General features: G+C 41.7%; 1 protein-coding gene across 9 annotated transcripts in view; it reads left to right on the top strand.

Annotated features, from left to right (window-relative positions):
• The window catches only part of GALNT9 (polypeptide N-acetylgalactosaminyltransferase 9), a 684,555-nt gene that overhangs the window by 611,532 nt on the left and 58,374 nt on the right, over window positions 1-14,649 (top strand). Inside the window, exon 1 of one of the 9 annotated variants that reach the window (XM_044990521.1) lies at window positions 3,805-3,979. The exons of 7 other annotated variants lie outside the window; for them this stretch is intronic. The gene's annotated coding sequence lies outside the window, so the exon portion shown is untranslated. Of the gene's footprint in view, window positions 1-3,804; window positions 3,980-6,637; window positions 6,722-14,649 lie in introns of those variants that run through there. One more of the 9 variants, XM_044990522.1, reaches the window with a different exon arrangement.

Below are 14,649 nucleotides of genomic sequence, written 5' to 3'. Positions count from 1 at the left end.
AATGTTGCTGGCATGATATGCTTCTGTAGTAGGCACACTTTAAAACAACTAGTTAATCACTTATTTTATAATTATAACAACTGGAGCCAATCAAATGCTTCAAAGACTGAGTTAAGGAGCGTGTTGTATGGCTGATGCTGTAGGTTCAAGCCTTTTATGAGCATTCACACAAAGAGATGTCAACGCATGCAGATGTTTCAGGAACAGCTGGTTGCTATACGATTACTGATGTTTTGCTTGCGGCTGAGTGTGTTCACGCACAAATCCGTGTGTTCATTCTTCACTATTTGCCATTCGTTATCCTGTAGTCTCTTGTGTGGGAAGTTTCAGACAACGAAGGAAAGAAGGAATTCCATGTGACTTGGGTGGCCAGTCGCAGACTGGGTAATGATTAGTAAAAGTTCTGTTTGCCAGAACTCCTACGGCAGGCATTTGTTTACACAAACTAGTAGAACAATCATCAACAGTGCAGGAACTCATGGAAATCGTAGTGCATTCCTGAGTTATTGGCCATCTGAAAGAGAAGCTAAATAATTTATTCTCTGTGATTCATTCAACCAATTCAAGGCTTGAGGACGCCTGTTCGTTCTAAGTAACTATCATTTGGTCCATGCCTGTTTTCTCTCCTCTGCTGCTATTGCCTTGCCCCTTCCTCTAGTCAGCAGGGCAGATAACAAGCCAAAGCTAACTCCAGCAGTGATTCCCGACTCAGCCAGGAAGAGCCACTGAGGTGTGGGTGAGATTGACTGTCCCTAGCCTGATTGTTTGAACTTGAGCTTCACAAATTCAGTCAGTGGGGAAACCTAAGGTCCATGGGTGTCTCGGGCTGCCATGTGCCATGATGTCTTCGATGCCAAGATTTTCAAAAGTGACTCATCATTTGACCCATTTCAAAATGACCCAACTTCGGACACGCTAAAGAGGCCTGATTTTTCAGAGGGTAGGAGCTCAGCACTTTTTGGGAGTCAAGCCTCTTTAAGGTATCTCAAATTGGCCACCCAAAAATGTAGGCACCCAAAATCACTAACCCCTTCTGAAAATCCTGGTCCCATAATTTTAAAGCACTCCCAGAGAACAAGCTAATGTTCATTTTAAAACTCTGACTTTTTTAATTATTCCACAGCTGAACTCATGAGACATGCACGAGCAATTGTAAAATTATATCTGTTTCTGATCGTAATGCATGATTGACTGTTGTTGACAATGGCAAACTTTCCATTTATGTGGCCCTTACAATATTCATAATTGCAGCGCAGATTTCAGATATACACGACCTTGTGTGCTCTGCATTATGTTGGCACCAAAATTAAGGTGCATCATCAATTGCTATTGGGATAAGATTTCTGGGTTGTTGATGGCAGTTTAGCCAGGCAATTCCCATTAACGTTAATGGGAATTTAACAGATAAATCTCCATGGATCACTTACAAAAATTTGTTTCCCTTAATGTGCCTTATATTAACTGTACCCTAGTCTGAGGTTACATTCGAGAGGGGTAACATGAGTGCAGTGAAAAGAAACATAAAAAAACAATAGGACACAGATTAGATTCCTACATGACACTGAAGACTTAAATTGCTATGGTACCTCTAATCAGAGCATCATGAGAACATAATTAATGAAATCTCCTTTAACCTAAAGGGGTAATTTTTTCTAAGTGATCCATGGGGAATTTAGCTGTTAAATTCCCATTAACATTAATGGGACTTGCATATCATATAGCTAGATCCCCACCAGACAGTCTGAAATATTAACCTCACACCAATTAATCATGATCATTGGTTTCCCTGATGCAAATATTGGGCTCCTTCTCCCCCATACCAGGGTCACCCATTCTGCCCATCCTGCCTGGGGTTCTGTGTAAGGTTCCTTATTCACCTCCATGCCAGGGTCCAGGATTCTCCCCTCATGGCACGAGCTCTGTGTTCCCCCTTTCCCCCATGCCCTCCCTATTCCCTCTTTTCCCCACCATTCTTAGGCCTTGTCTACACTACAGAGTTAGGTCGCATTAAGGGCAGCTCATGTCAATCAAACTCTGTAAGCATCTACGCTAAAATGTAGCTCCCACCATGTCACTCGCCCACTACGCCTCCATGAAAGGTGTAGTGCTTAGGTCAATGTAGTTAGGTCAATGCAGTGTCAGTGTAGACATTGCGTTGCTTACATCAACTCTTGCTGCCTTTCAAAAGCCGCCCCACAATGCCCCAGGCTGACATGTAGACATGCAAAAGCAAATTAATTACCGTAGTGGCTATATATCAATGTAATTTATGTTGACTTAATTTTGTAGTGTAGACTTGCCCTTATTCTCCTTCCTCCTTTCCTTTCAGTGTGTCATTTCAGAACTGTCCTGGGAGGATGGGCAGAGGCATAGAGCTAAAATGAGCAGTATTGTTATGCTGCAACGTGTTAATGGGCTGCCATCAACTGATTCTTTGATCTATAAACAATTACTGAGGCACTAGTTGAAGCCCTGCTCACCAAGATGCCAGGGTTCCAGGTGTACTCCATTCCTACCATTTGGTTTTCTGCTTTTTGCCAAAATCAATTGGATTCTTCCCACTGATACCTGGAACATTCCCTGACATTTTGAAATTACTCGGACACGTCTTTCAAATGTTGTCGTGTTACATGCAGAAATCGAAACATCCAAACAGAGAAATGCCCTCGCATTGAGCATAAGACTTCGCAAGATTGGCTCTGCACTATTGTTATAATTAACTGTTAAAGACAACAGAGTACAAAGTGAACCCCTAAGGATCTTGTGCTTAACTAAATCTGAGCAGCCTGTCTAGTTGATTTTCACCTGTGCCCTGTGAAGGTTGAACACACGGCCAAAAAGGCAGCTGTAGGCTGCCAACTCAACTAAGTCTTAAGACGCTCTTTGATGTAGGTTATAGTATTATGATTAAACTAACTGGCAAGCATGCAAATCCAGGCGTGCCATACAGAATCAATAGCATTCCTTCAGGCAGAACTCTAATTTATAGCCGTGCTGCATGACTGTGTCATTCTGCTAATGAATTCTCCAGAAAGTAAAGGTGCATTAACCGACATTGATAAACACTGGTGTGCAAACGTGCATAATATTGATTTATTGCTTCCATGAGTACAGGGTACAGATGTTTTGCATATAAGCAGGATTGTTTTATGGGATTTTGCAGGCAGGAGTAGCTATAGTCTAACTAAGGACTGTTTTTCAACAGGACACAGAATGAATAAAGTAGCAGGAAACTCATTTAAATATATTTTAGTACCATCCAAATGGCTGCTTATCATCTAACTACACTACCATAGACTCTGCTTGAAAGCTGTCAGCTGGGATAGCTTGGATGTCCAGAAGGGGGAATTTTCAAACGCACTTAAGTCACTTAAGAGCAGAAGTCTCACTGAAAGCAAATGGGACTTATGTTGCTAAGACATTTAGGTGATTTTGAAAATCCCACCCCGTATGTATATGTTTATTAGCAACATCTATGTATTTAATAGCTTTTGGTGTCCTATTTTGTCAGTACTGGGAAATGTAAGTGCCTTCTTACTGGTAATTGTACATTTAGAAGCCTATTTCAGCAGAAATTTTGATTTCTCCAGGAAAAATAACAGTTTTTATTGTGTATTTTTTCCAGGGGGAGTCTCACTAACGTACATAATGTAAAACAGCTGACAGCAAGTGAGGATAGGTTGTAGGTACCACTGGGAGTTCTGGAATGAGTGGTTTACAAAGCTGGTGAAGTAATGAAGTCCATAAACAAGACATTATGAAACAACAGAATGACAGAATGTTGGCTCTGAGCTTTGGGCTGCTTGGCTGATATTGGAAATCCATTAAACATCCCACCCTCACGCCCTTTGTTACTTTGAGATGGTTCAGCTCATAACAATAACACATTCCAACTATTCATGATTACTGCTGTGATGTGTTTGCAAACATCTTGGAAAGACAGAATCAATGGAGCATCTCATAAGCTTTTCTCATACTAGTGAGTACTGTAGGACAATTCCTCCATGGTTAACAGAGGCTTGGTAGTTTGTCACTCACAGACTCTAAGCAGGTTAGGTACACTGGACAGTGTCTGAGTTGTGGTTATTGAAAGTGTCCCTTATAGACTTTCTGATCAATTCAACCTAATTAAAGGAGTAATTCTCTGGTTTTAGAGCCAATTTACCTTTCTCTGATTGTATGAATGGCAGCAGCTCAGCCAAGGCGAGGGTAACGTCTTGGAGCCAATTAAGTGAAAATGAATCAGTGGTGCCCATTAGACTTGATAAAGTTCAATAAGAAATGAAGCAGATGAATTTGTCCTTATTAAAAACTCTAGTGCTGTGTGGAATGTACTAACCCATATAGATTTTATATTAAAGAATGTCAAACTCTGTGTTCCTGAAAACACTCCCAACTCCTTTTGTTTTAACCAATGTCCTGATGGTTTCCTAAGATAGTCTGTACCTTTAAAGGGTTTAGAGTTTAAAAAAAAAGTTTATGTATATTGTTTCTGGCTGGGTGTTTTCCTGACAAGCTCAAACCTGATCTATGAAAAGATTCTATTAATAAAACCTGCTGTGGAACAGGAAGATGAAATGATGCTATTAGTAACTGCAAAACCTTTTCAAAGCTCTATTCATCATCCAAATAATTTACTAAATGGTTTCTGAGGGGATCAATTAATTAATTGGGAAGAATGAATCACATTTAAGTTTTATTGCTTTTCTTACGTTTGCCTGAGGTTTGGACCATAAAAAAAATTATTAAAGGAAACACAAAGGGGCAAATTCTAGGTGCCTGTTGTTGGCCATAAAACTTCTCCTCTGCCCAGAGGCTATCTCAGCTGATTCAAGTTCCCTGCAGAACCCAGGGAGAAATCACTTGTAATGTGCTAACAGGTGTGTGTGAGTGAGTGAGAGAGGTTGTCCTCCGGTGGCTTTGCCAAAGAGAGAATAGGGGATCTAGTGTACTATAACTACAAGATGAAGAACTTCTCCTTTAGCTCAAGTGGTACAGGCCACTGCTGCTGTGTTTTTGGGAAATGAAGGTGATTGGTTCTAGTCCTGGCTTCCTGTAAGCATGTAGGATTTATATTGTGATTGCAGCTGATGTCTGAATTTGTTACAGGATGCTGCCCAAAGGCTGCAGTTGCCTGTTGGGTATGGATTATTTATGGGAGTTGCACACCTTCACAACAGTTGCCACCAAGGGATGTTTTGAAGCAGCAAGAAGCCCACTGAAATTAAGGGGAGTCTTTTCAGGGGCTGTGAGCTTTGAACCAGGCCAACAGTGAGATGCTAGACCACAACCTGGCTCTATCAGTTACTTGAACGCGGACTCTCCCTGCTTGCATGTTTTGGCCAATCTTTCTCACAGGTCTTGGCATTCCCCCATTTTCTGTTGTCTGTGATTTGTTTTGGCTTCAGTAGATCCCACCAAACTTTCCCTTGTGTTTGCATCCTACACGATGCAAATAACAAAACCTCTCTGATTATTCCTGCGGAATAGTCTGTGTGGGAATTGCTGTTAGCTCTGCTAGGGGTGCAGGTTAAGGGTCTAATTCATGTAGGTTCTCAGTACTTCTTGACAATGGGAGTCCAGCACTTGGCAGGATCGGACCCCTAAAGCTACCTTGCAGCATGAATTTGCATCAGTTTTTATAGCTAAACCCAGCAATACCAGAATTTAATCTAAAATCTGGAATTGCTATGTAATGTAAGGATGTGAGCATTGATTAGTGGTTACTGAGGAATTGTCCTTATAACTTTTTTTACCTGTTGGTTGAATTCACCGTACATGTCACACCTGCCATTGCATGTAGCATGCTGCACTTCTAGCTCTGTAGAGACCTTGCTAACAGCCTGGTCATGTTTCAGTACTTCTGTTTCCTGGCACAGCCAAAATCAGGAAGTAAATCCCCTCCCCTCTCCCCATTTCAGACCATTGTATCATGCTTGGTGATCCAAGATGTTAATTATTTATAATATCAAAAATGAACATTTCATAAACCTCAGATTGCAGTTGAAAGTTAATTGTTGGTCTCAATTGAGCTGCAGCACATTCTACATTCCTTCCATTAGGCTGTTACAAAAAGATTTTTCTCCGGCCCTCGGTAGGTTCCCACCATCATTTTAACCACTGATTTCCAGCCAGAAACAATCTAATTAGCATATTTTAACTAGTCATTTAGGTATGGTGCTAACTGATTTGATAGGAGGAAGGAGAATATTTTCTATTTAACATTTTTATTTGTTTGCTTGTGAAATGGCATCAGTTTGAAAGCACGGCATGTGTTCAAGTGTCAGTCACCAATTCTTTTGTTTTACTCAACTTTCCTCTACGTCAAGATACTCTTCAGGAGCCAGTAGGACACCAAAGTATCTGTTTTGTCTCCTCTCTTTGCAGCCTCGTTCGTATATTTCTATGGTACCCTAGGTTGTGAACACAGATCATTAAAGTCTATTAGTTCTAGAATAATATGACATACAGTTGTCTCCAAGGGAAACTACTGATCTCATGGACAAAACAGTCAAGTAAGACAAGTGGTATGGCCCTATTGCAAAGATTCATGTAAATCAAAGTAATAAACAAGCTCATGATTGGTTAGCAGTCATAAGTGTTTATTGTATGCCTCAGTTAACTAGGCATCACAGCTCTTTTCTCTCCCAGCTGGTGTGATAGGCAGCAAGAAAGGCAAAATGTCAGGAACATAGGCCAGGTTGAAGACCCATGGGTTACAGTGAGTATAATTTAAAGTGTGAAGGTCCAAGATTCTGTTTATTTCTTTACTCCTCACAAAGAGAACTGGATGGTAAATTGCATAGTATTAATGATCGGTCCCCAGATGTCCCAAAGTTACACTCATACAGTGCAACTGAAATCATGGGATTAAAGCAAGGGAAAGCATTGCAGAAATGGAGCTCCCCTTCCTCTTCCTCCCTTGGTGGAACTGGGCTTCCCTGCAGGTCCCCTTCATCATTGGCTGGTGCAATAAGCTCTCTGTAGGAGTTTTGTCTAAGAAAGGGCCACAGTGTCCAGCCAATTCCTTCTTACATAGGGGGGGAATAGGAATACTTTGAATGTGTGAGCAGAGCAGCTAATCCCAAGTGTCTCATATTGCTTCATCATATACAAATAGGAGAAGACAGCTACACAGGTGGTAAGCTTATTAAATAGATCTCTGACCTTGCTTTTTAATAAGGTGCTTTAGTTCAGAAGCCATAACATTGTGGGCATGTTAGTTCATAGTTAGTTTTTCTAGAGTGAGCCATAAGTAGCTTTAAAAAACCTTCTTAACTAACAGGTGTTCCAGTCTCTAACTTCAGTCAGATGGCCAGCATGGTTAGTGGGATGATCTGAAGTTTAGGCCCGTTGATAGTTTACAGGCAACGGTAGGAAGTGTTCCAATGAGATTCACAGAATTCCTTTGACAAATACTGGATGAGGTTCAATACACTGGCATAGTGAGAAAGATGGAATTCTGGCACCTGCTTACAGTGACAAGATTCTTTGAAAGAACTTTATGAAACTGTATTCCTTTTTTTGTCTTTTTACAAACTCAAAGTTTAGATTTCTTTTGTGAGCAGTGTAAATTGTTGTTATGCTTCACTTCAGCCTTTCAAACAGGTCGCAGCAAACCATTTACTCATGTCAACCCCGGAAAAAAAAATCATCTTCCTCACTTTCCTGTGGGTGCTGGGTTTCAAAGTGTTGCTAGAATTTCACACAGCCCTTCAGAAGAGGCTGTGAAGAAGCTAAGTAATCCTGGACTGAGATGTAAAGTTCTGGTATTGACTACTGAAAACTGGCTGAGAGACAGAAAAGAAACAAGAAGGTACAAATGATCAGGTACAAAGATAACTGGGTTTTCTTCCGGGATTCATACTCAGTGTCTTACATCACTGAGATCTTGCCTGGGTGAATGTTCTGCTCTTGTGGGCCATGCACTGATATGTGTGTGTGTCCCAGTCATCATGGAGACATCTTGGGACATTTCATTATCAATGAATGTGATAGAGGGTGATGACGCTTAAAATTTTAGGACTCTGTTCAAACTTGGACAAAGAATAGATACAACCAATAGATAATGTGATATAACATGCGCACTAATGGATCAGATTTTTTTTATATATATTGCAGTAGTATCTAAATTGTGCTATTCAGATTGTTGCCCCATGATGCTAGGTGCTGTACAATCACATTGTAAGAGAGGAGTCCTGCCCCTAGGCCCTTTTTGTCTAAGCAGACAAGACATGCAGGGAGTAGGAGGGAAACAAGAGGTGGAGAGAACCTGGGAATAGAACTCCTCACTCCCAGTCCAGTGTCTGAGCACCTAGACTAGGCTGCCTCCCTCTCTTACCTTATGTCTTTAAAAAGTAAAATCATAGTAGCAAGGCACTTGTGAGATCCTTATGTGAACATGTGCAACCCCAAGATGTGCACGTGCATCCAGGTTTTACATGTTGATTTCTTAGAAAATATGGTTCATGAAGTCTCCTATTAAGTCCTCCTGAGCCATTGGTTCTGGTTCTTCTTTATGGGTTTTGGCAATCTCAGTCTTTGTTAAAAACTTTCCAATAACCGTCAGAGTAAGAAATATGTGAATCTGGTCTCTAGAGACAAGGTTCTGTCTAGCATGAGAACCAACAGGAAGTGCTAGACTGTCAGTGTTATTCCTGCCTTAAAAGTCAGGAACCCTATGATGCTGAAGAAGACCCAGATGTGAACTGGGAAGAATAACATCCTCAAACTTTGAAAAATGACCTCTGATTTACAGTGGTGGGACACAACCAAGTGCTAAGTTATCAACACATTTATCATGAGATTTAGTGTGACATCTCAAGCTAACTCCATTTTACTGAATGGTGTTACTACATGACTTTGTGTGGCAATCTGGGGTTTCTGTTATGTATGTCTCAACTATCCCTCAATATGAGATACTACACATCAGTCACTTTAGACTTTTATGTATCTGTCCCACATTAACTTGATGCTATCTCACTTTTTATATCTGAGATTTGAAATCTTAAAGGTCAGGTTATAAAAAATGTTATACTTTTTCAAGAGAATGGGACCAGATTCTCAGCTGGCACAGATCAGTGTAGCTCCACTGAGGCAAGAACTATGCCAGTTTATATCTGCTGAGGACTGAGGCCAGGAATTCCACATTAGGTCAAGCTTTGTATCCTGCTACATATGAGTGATGTGTTGTCTTTGATCCACATTAAAAATGCCCATGCCCCATGATTGTGTCTCAGTGTTGAAAGCTGTGGCTGCTATTGTACTGTGCATGTCTCCTTTCAGAGGTGCAAGGCTGACGGTCTGTGGGTGCCAGATCAGCATCCTCTGCTCCAAGTATGTATCGATGAGCATGAATAGCCTGATTTCAGAAGGCTGGTGTGCCCCGGCTGTTGTGAGAAAGGAGCTATAGACACTCTGCATCCTTGAAATTCAGAGTTCCCAGCTTCTTCAGAGAACAAGACCTTGTAACTCATCCATCTCCATGCCCATTGAAACCTTTCCTAAATGGCTGTTCTTCAGACTGAACTTGTTCTCAAGGCTATCAGTTCTGTTTCCTGTAGGTGAGCAATCTCTAGCATACATTGTCTTTTAGCATGTGACCATTCAGCCTCATCACCTGATTTTCAGGTTCTCTTGGCCTCCTGAGAGTGATAAGAGAAGCCCTGACAGATTTGGCTCTCATCCAACTCTAGCATAACTCTATGATTCATGAGCTTGCTAGCCTGCAAAAGGCAAAATGCAAAATGTAGTAAGGCTCAGTATCCGACAGAGGGAAGGCCTGGAGTCTGATTCTCCTCTAACTTGCTGTGGTGTAAAGCAGGAGTAATTCCACTGAGCTCAATGAAGTTATGATGGTAGCGAACCGCCTTGAGAGAAGAAGCAAGCCTTTGTATTTTTTCAGCATTGTGCCCACTCATGCCTTTCGATTGACAGTTCTTCAGTGCTGAGATTCTCCTGGCAACATCCTCCATATTGGTAACTCTCCCAAATTTATCACGAGTCTCACTATATTTGAAGTTTTTCTTAGACCTCCGGCTCATGGAGTCTAGTCATTTCATGAGAAGCTGAGCTTTGTGGGGTTTGTTTTGTTTGTGTGTGTGTATTTGATCGTTTGTTTGGGGGATGGGTTAAAGTAAGTTTCTAGCTTCGTGGTGGCAAAGAACATCTGAAAATGTTCCCCGTTCACATTCTCTGAAAGCAGAGAGAAAGAATCCCAAATCTGTGATCTTCTTTTTATTGTTATGTTATGCTGACAAATCTTGTGATATTTTTAAGTCTCAAGCTTCTGGGGGCCTGACTGATGAATTTTGAATGTTTGAATTCCACTGTGACAGTAACTTAGCTGATGTATTCATATCAGGGACTACGAAGCAGGCAGATATCACCACGTTTGGGAGAGAAAAGAGACTGTAAAACAAAAATAACTAATTCAAAATTCTCAGCACCAAACCTTTCAATTGTAATTTAGGCCACAATTCAGCAAAGCCCTTAGGAATGTGCTTAACTTAAAGTATACGCTTAAGTCCCCTTGATGTCAATAGGATTTAAGCATGTGGTTGACATGAAACATGTGCTTAAGTGCTTTCCTGAATAGGGATTCCTTTAGGCACACTGTTAAGTGTCCCGCTGAACTAGAATCTTTGCTTTCAAAATGAGGACTTAAAATAAAAAAAGATAAGATAATGCTGCATTGGAAAAGCGGTGCACTTTCTTTAGAGATAAACACACCAGGAGGCAGCATAAGAGAAAATAGCAGGGAAGCACACTGCTCAATACAGTCTTCCATTGACAGTGAAGGGTACGGCAGCAGGATCGTGACCAAACGAAGAATAGAAAGGAATTGCTTGAGAGGGAACAACAAACACTGACTGACAACATTTCCATTCTTCAAATTCCAAGGCTGCCGCTAAGGGTAGGGCACTTGGAGCTATGCTTAGGGTTCCTATGCGTAGGCCACTTGGAGCTAGGGTTAGGGTTCCTATAGGTAGGGCACCCTACCCTAGGGTTAGGGTTCCTATGGCTAGGGCACTTAGAGCTAGGGTTAGGGTTCCTATGGGTAGGGCTTCCTGTGTTGTGGTACCAAAAACAGTAATGACAACGTGACTATCCTACAAGGAGTTGAACAGATAAAGCTGAGTAGTACTTCCTTACTTAAGGAGCTCCATTGGGGTTGCTTGTGATCACCACCAAGAGTCAGGATTGCAGAATCTGGCCCTTTGGTTTGAAACATTTATCCGAAAAATGCGAACACTACAGTTTCAGTCTCAGATCTTCAGAAATCGAAACCACAAAATGGTAATGAGGACACTGACAAGCCAATTAGTACCAGTGGCATTCATTCCCAGAAGGATTTCTCTGTGCAACAGCTGGATGTTTCTTACAGCATTCTTGTTTTACTAGAGATGGGTGAGGAAGGACGTGGTTTGGTTTCATTCATGCAAAATCCTGTCCGTTAGATTTGTTAGCATTTGTCTCTAATCAGCGGTAACTTGCTCTGTGTTTTCTCTTGTATATTAGGCTGTTTTCCAGGGTACTATGCGCAGTACTTTGTGTTTTCCCCAATTTCTTTCACATTTCCACGTCCTCTCTTTGTGGAGTTTGCCCGTCTTCTACACAGGAATCTTTCAGCGCTGGAAGTTATGGCAGAGTATTAAGGTTTTGCCTCACACCTGGGCTTTTCAGGCATGATTTCTGTTAAACTACTATAGTTTTCTTCATTCTGCAGTGGGTAGAGCCGGGAGACTATATACTGGCCTCAATTAGTGACGTTTATACTCACATGGTAATTTCCTGTTATTACAGTGAGATATGATACTGGATGAAAGGGAAGACGTCTGACACCTCTTTCTTCTGTGTTTGTACAATACTTAGCACAGTCCTGCTCCCCAACCAGAGCTCCTAGGTGCTACTGAAATACAAATAATGGTAGAGTGGTAGATTGGGAAACATCCATATACAATTGATAGATGAAGCCAGCAGAGGAAGCCAAGTCACTAACAAGCCCAAGCAACAGATCCATGTGTTGTCTGAGTTAGAGTCCAAGACTACAGCATGCTGCTTTCTTCTTTCTTGCTTTGCTTCCATCCTCAGGACAAAGCCGCTTCATGTTGAACTGCATCCAATGCCAGATATTCCCTCCAGATTGGACAGGATTCTGCGCACTCCTCCCAGTTTCCTACATTGGTGTTGAACTGCATCCAGTGCCAGATATTCCCTCCAGATTGGACAGGATTCTGCGCGCTCCTCCCAGCTTTCTACATTTTTGCACACATTGTGGTACCCCCCATAAAGAGCAACCCTGGTTTCTAGAGCCATCCCAAATCTCGCTGTACAAAATGCTCTTGGGGATACGGTCTCCTCCCATTCTCCTGACATGATCAAGCCATGTAACCTCCTCTTCTTGATACAGTTACTCCATGGAGAAAGCAATTGGCAAGAAGTCCAATGCTGTCTACTCTGCAACTGATAATTCCACTCAGCAGGCATTTGTTTCACTGAAAAGTGAATGTCACACTGAACTTATCCTTTGTTAAAAGCACAATGAGGTTTTCAGAAGATGAGAAATGCTGCACTGACATAGGCATTCCATCCTCAGTACCCTTTGATCCCCAACTTAAAGAGTCATCACTAACCGATGAAAGATGCAGGTCCACATTTTTGGCAAAAACAGCTTATTGTTCTTAGAAGGGATTTAATCATTTTAAAACCAAGGTGTTTTTCCTTTGTCTTGCTCTCCGGAAGCAGATGCTTAACACTCATAGATGCAGTCTCTTTCTTTAGAGCTTTCTGTTCATCACGAGTTAATGGACCCTCTAGGCACTTCCAGCATTTCCAGCTCCATGGGCAGATTCTCTGCTGCAAACCCTTGGTGCAGCATGGTGGGGGCATCAGGAAGATTGTTATGGCTTCCCGTTTCTATGCTGGGTGGTGACCCAGCTCCAGTGTAAGTTAGAGCAGCCCTAAGGGCTGCTGTAACCTATCTCAGCTGGTAATGTTCCCCAAGGGACGCTCCAGTAGCTGGCGTTCACCATGCTCTAGACCTGTCCCAGGGTTGTACAGAAGGGAAGAGTAAGTGAGGCCCCAGCTACAGAGAATTGGTTGATTTCTCAAACAAAGGCCTCAGCAGGGGAGCCTCAGGGAAAGCCCAGGGAGGAATTGTGCTCCATGATGTCATGATCCCTGCCCACACTTCCCAGTGCAAGGTGAGAGGGTCATTCATTTGCACGAGGTTTGCATGAGGGATGTTCGTTGATTGTCCTGCACCACTGGGGGTAGAGCAGGGCCTCACCTCTTCTTTACCCCTTGTACAGAAATGATGATGATCACAGATGCGGCAACGCTTGCTGTAGAGAAGCAGTTGAAATTGCAGTCCCAGTTGATTGTAGGCTTAAAAAAATAATTTCCAAATCATCCTTGGTGTAAGTTCATTGAAATCCGGTACAAATTTGTCCCAATATTTGTTTTGATTCAAATTGCTGGGAACAGTAACCATATCATTGGTGTCTGCAGAGATACAACTCAAGATCTTCTGATCCGGAACCTCTGGACCCTACCACATAAGCTAAGGGAGAATAGTCTTTAATTACATGCACTCCTCCCCCATGGCTGTGAAAGTGGATCTGACCTCACATACAGTAGAGGACAGCAATGACAATAAATTACACGGTGAAGCTGATATTTGTATGAAGTGGGTATATTTGCAATAGTGCAAATATGACCAGCTGCACTGCTAATTGAACAATATGCTTTGGTATTCTATATATACGTATAACATGGCAAAAGTTTTTCCAACATAAGTAGTGATTTTGAGTGCCCAGGCTGAGACATTAAATGAGCCTGATTTTCAGAAAGTGCTGAGCACCCACCCTCTGAAAATCAGGCCTCTTTAAGGTGTTCCAAGCTGGGCACTCAAAAATTGAGGCTCTCCAAATCACTATTTATTTTGGAAAGTCTTGGCTGTTATAATAATACCTAGCTCTTATATATCCTTTTTCATCTTTAGATCTCTTTACAGAAGAGGTCGGTATCATTATTCCCTTTTAGAAATGGAAAAGCAGAGGCACAGGGAGGGAAGTGACTTGCCCAAGGTCACTCAGAACACAATGGCAGAGCCAAGAATTGAACCCATGCATCTCGAGTCCTGCTCCAGTGCCTTATCCACTCTTCCTCCCGATGTATATATGTATATTAGGTATAGTTTAATGCCCATGAAATCAATACCTGAGTTTTATAAGGTCCCTTCATCATCTTGAGATGTGTTTTTAAGCTCCATGCTTTAGAAGACACCATTTATTTTGACTGCTGTCGCCGTGTCTATTAGAGGCAGTCATGGTTTGATATTAATGTTTGCAGTGGTTTCGACACAGTCGAAGGCATGCATATCTGAGAGCTGCTCTCCGTTTTATTTATTTTTTTATGTTTCCACCTTAATGTCATTCCTCTTGCTGAGCAACTGAATTTATTCTGAATGCAAAACAATTGTACATTTTTTTTAAAACTGCTTCTTGTATAGCAGCTTGTAGCAATTGTGAAATATCACAGAAATGACACAAGCTATATATTTTTTCTTTTTGCTATTAGAGCAGATTTTGCTAACTTGGGCTTCCTTGGCTTAGCTCCAAAATTATTCTGGACAGAAGCATTTAT

The sequence above is a fragment of the Mauremys mutica genome, chromosome 16, assembly GCF_020497125.1.
Source record: "Mauremys mutica isolate MM-2020 ecotype Southern chromosome 16, ASM2049712v1, whole genome shotgun sequence".
Taxonomy (NCBI): Eukaryota; Metazoa; Chordata; order Testudines; family Geoemydidae; genus Mauremys; species Mauremys mutica.
This window is presented reverse-complemented; position numbering and strand designations above follow the sequence as displayed.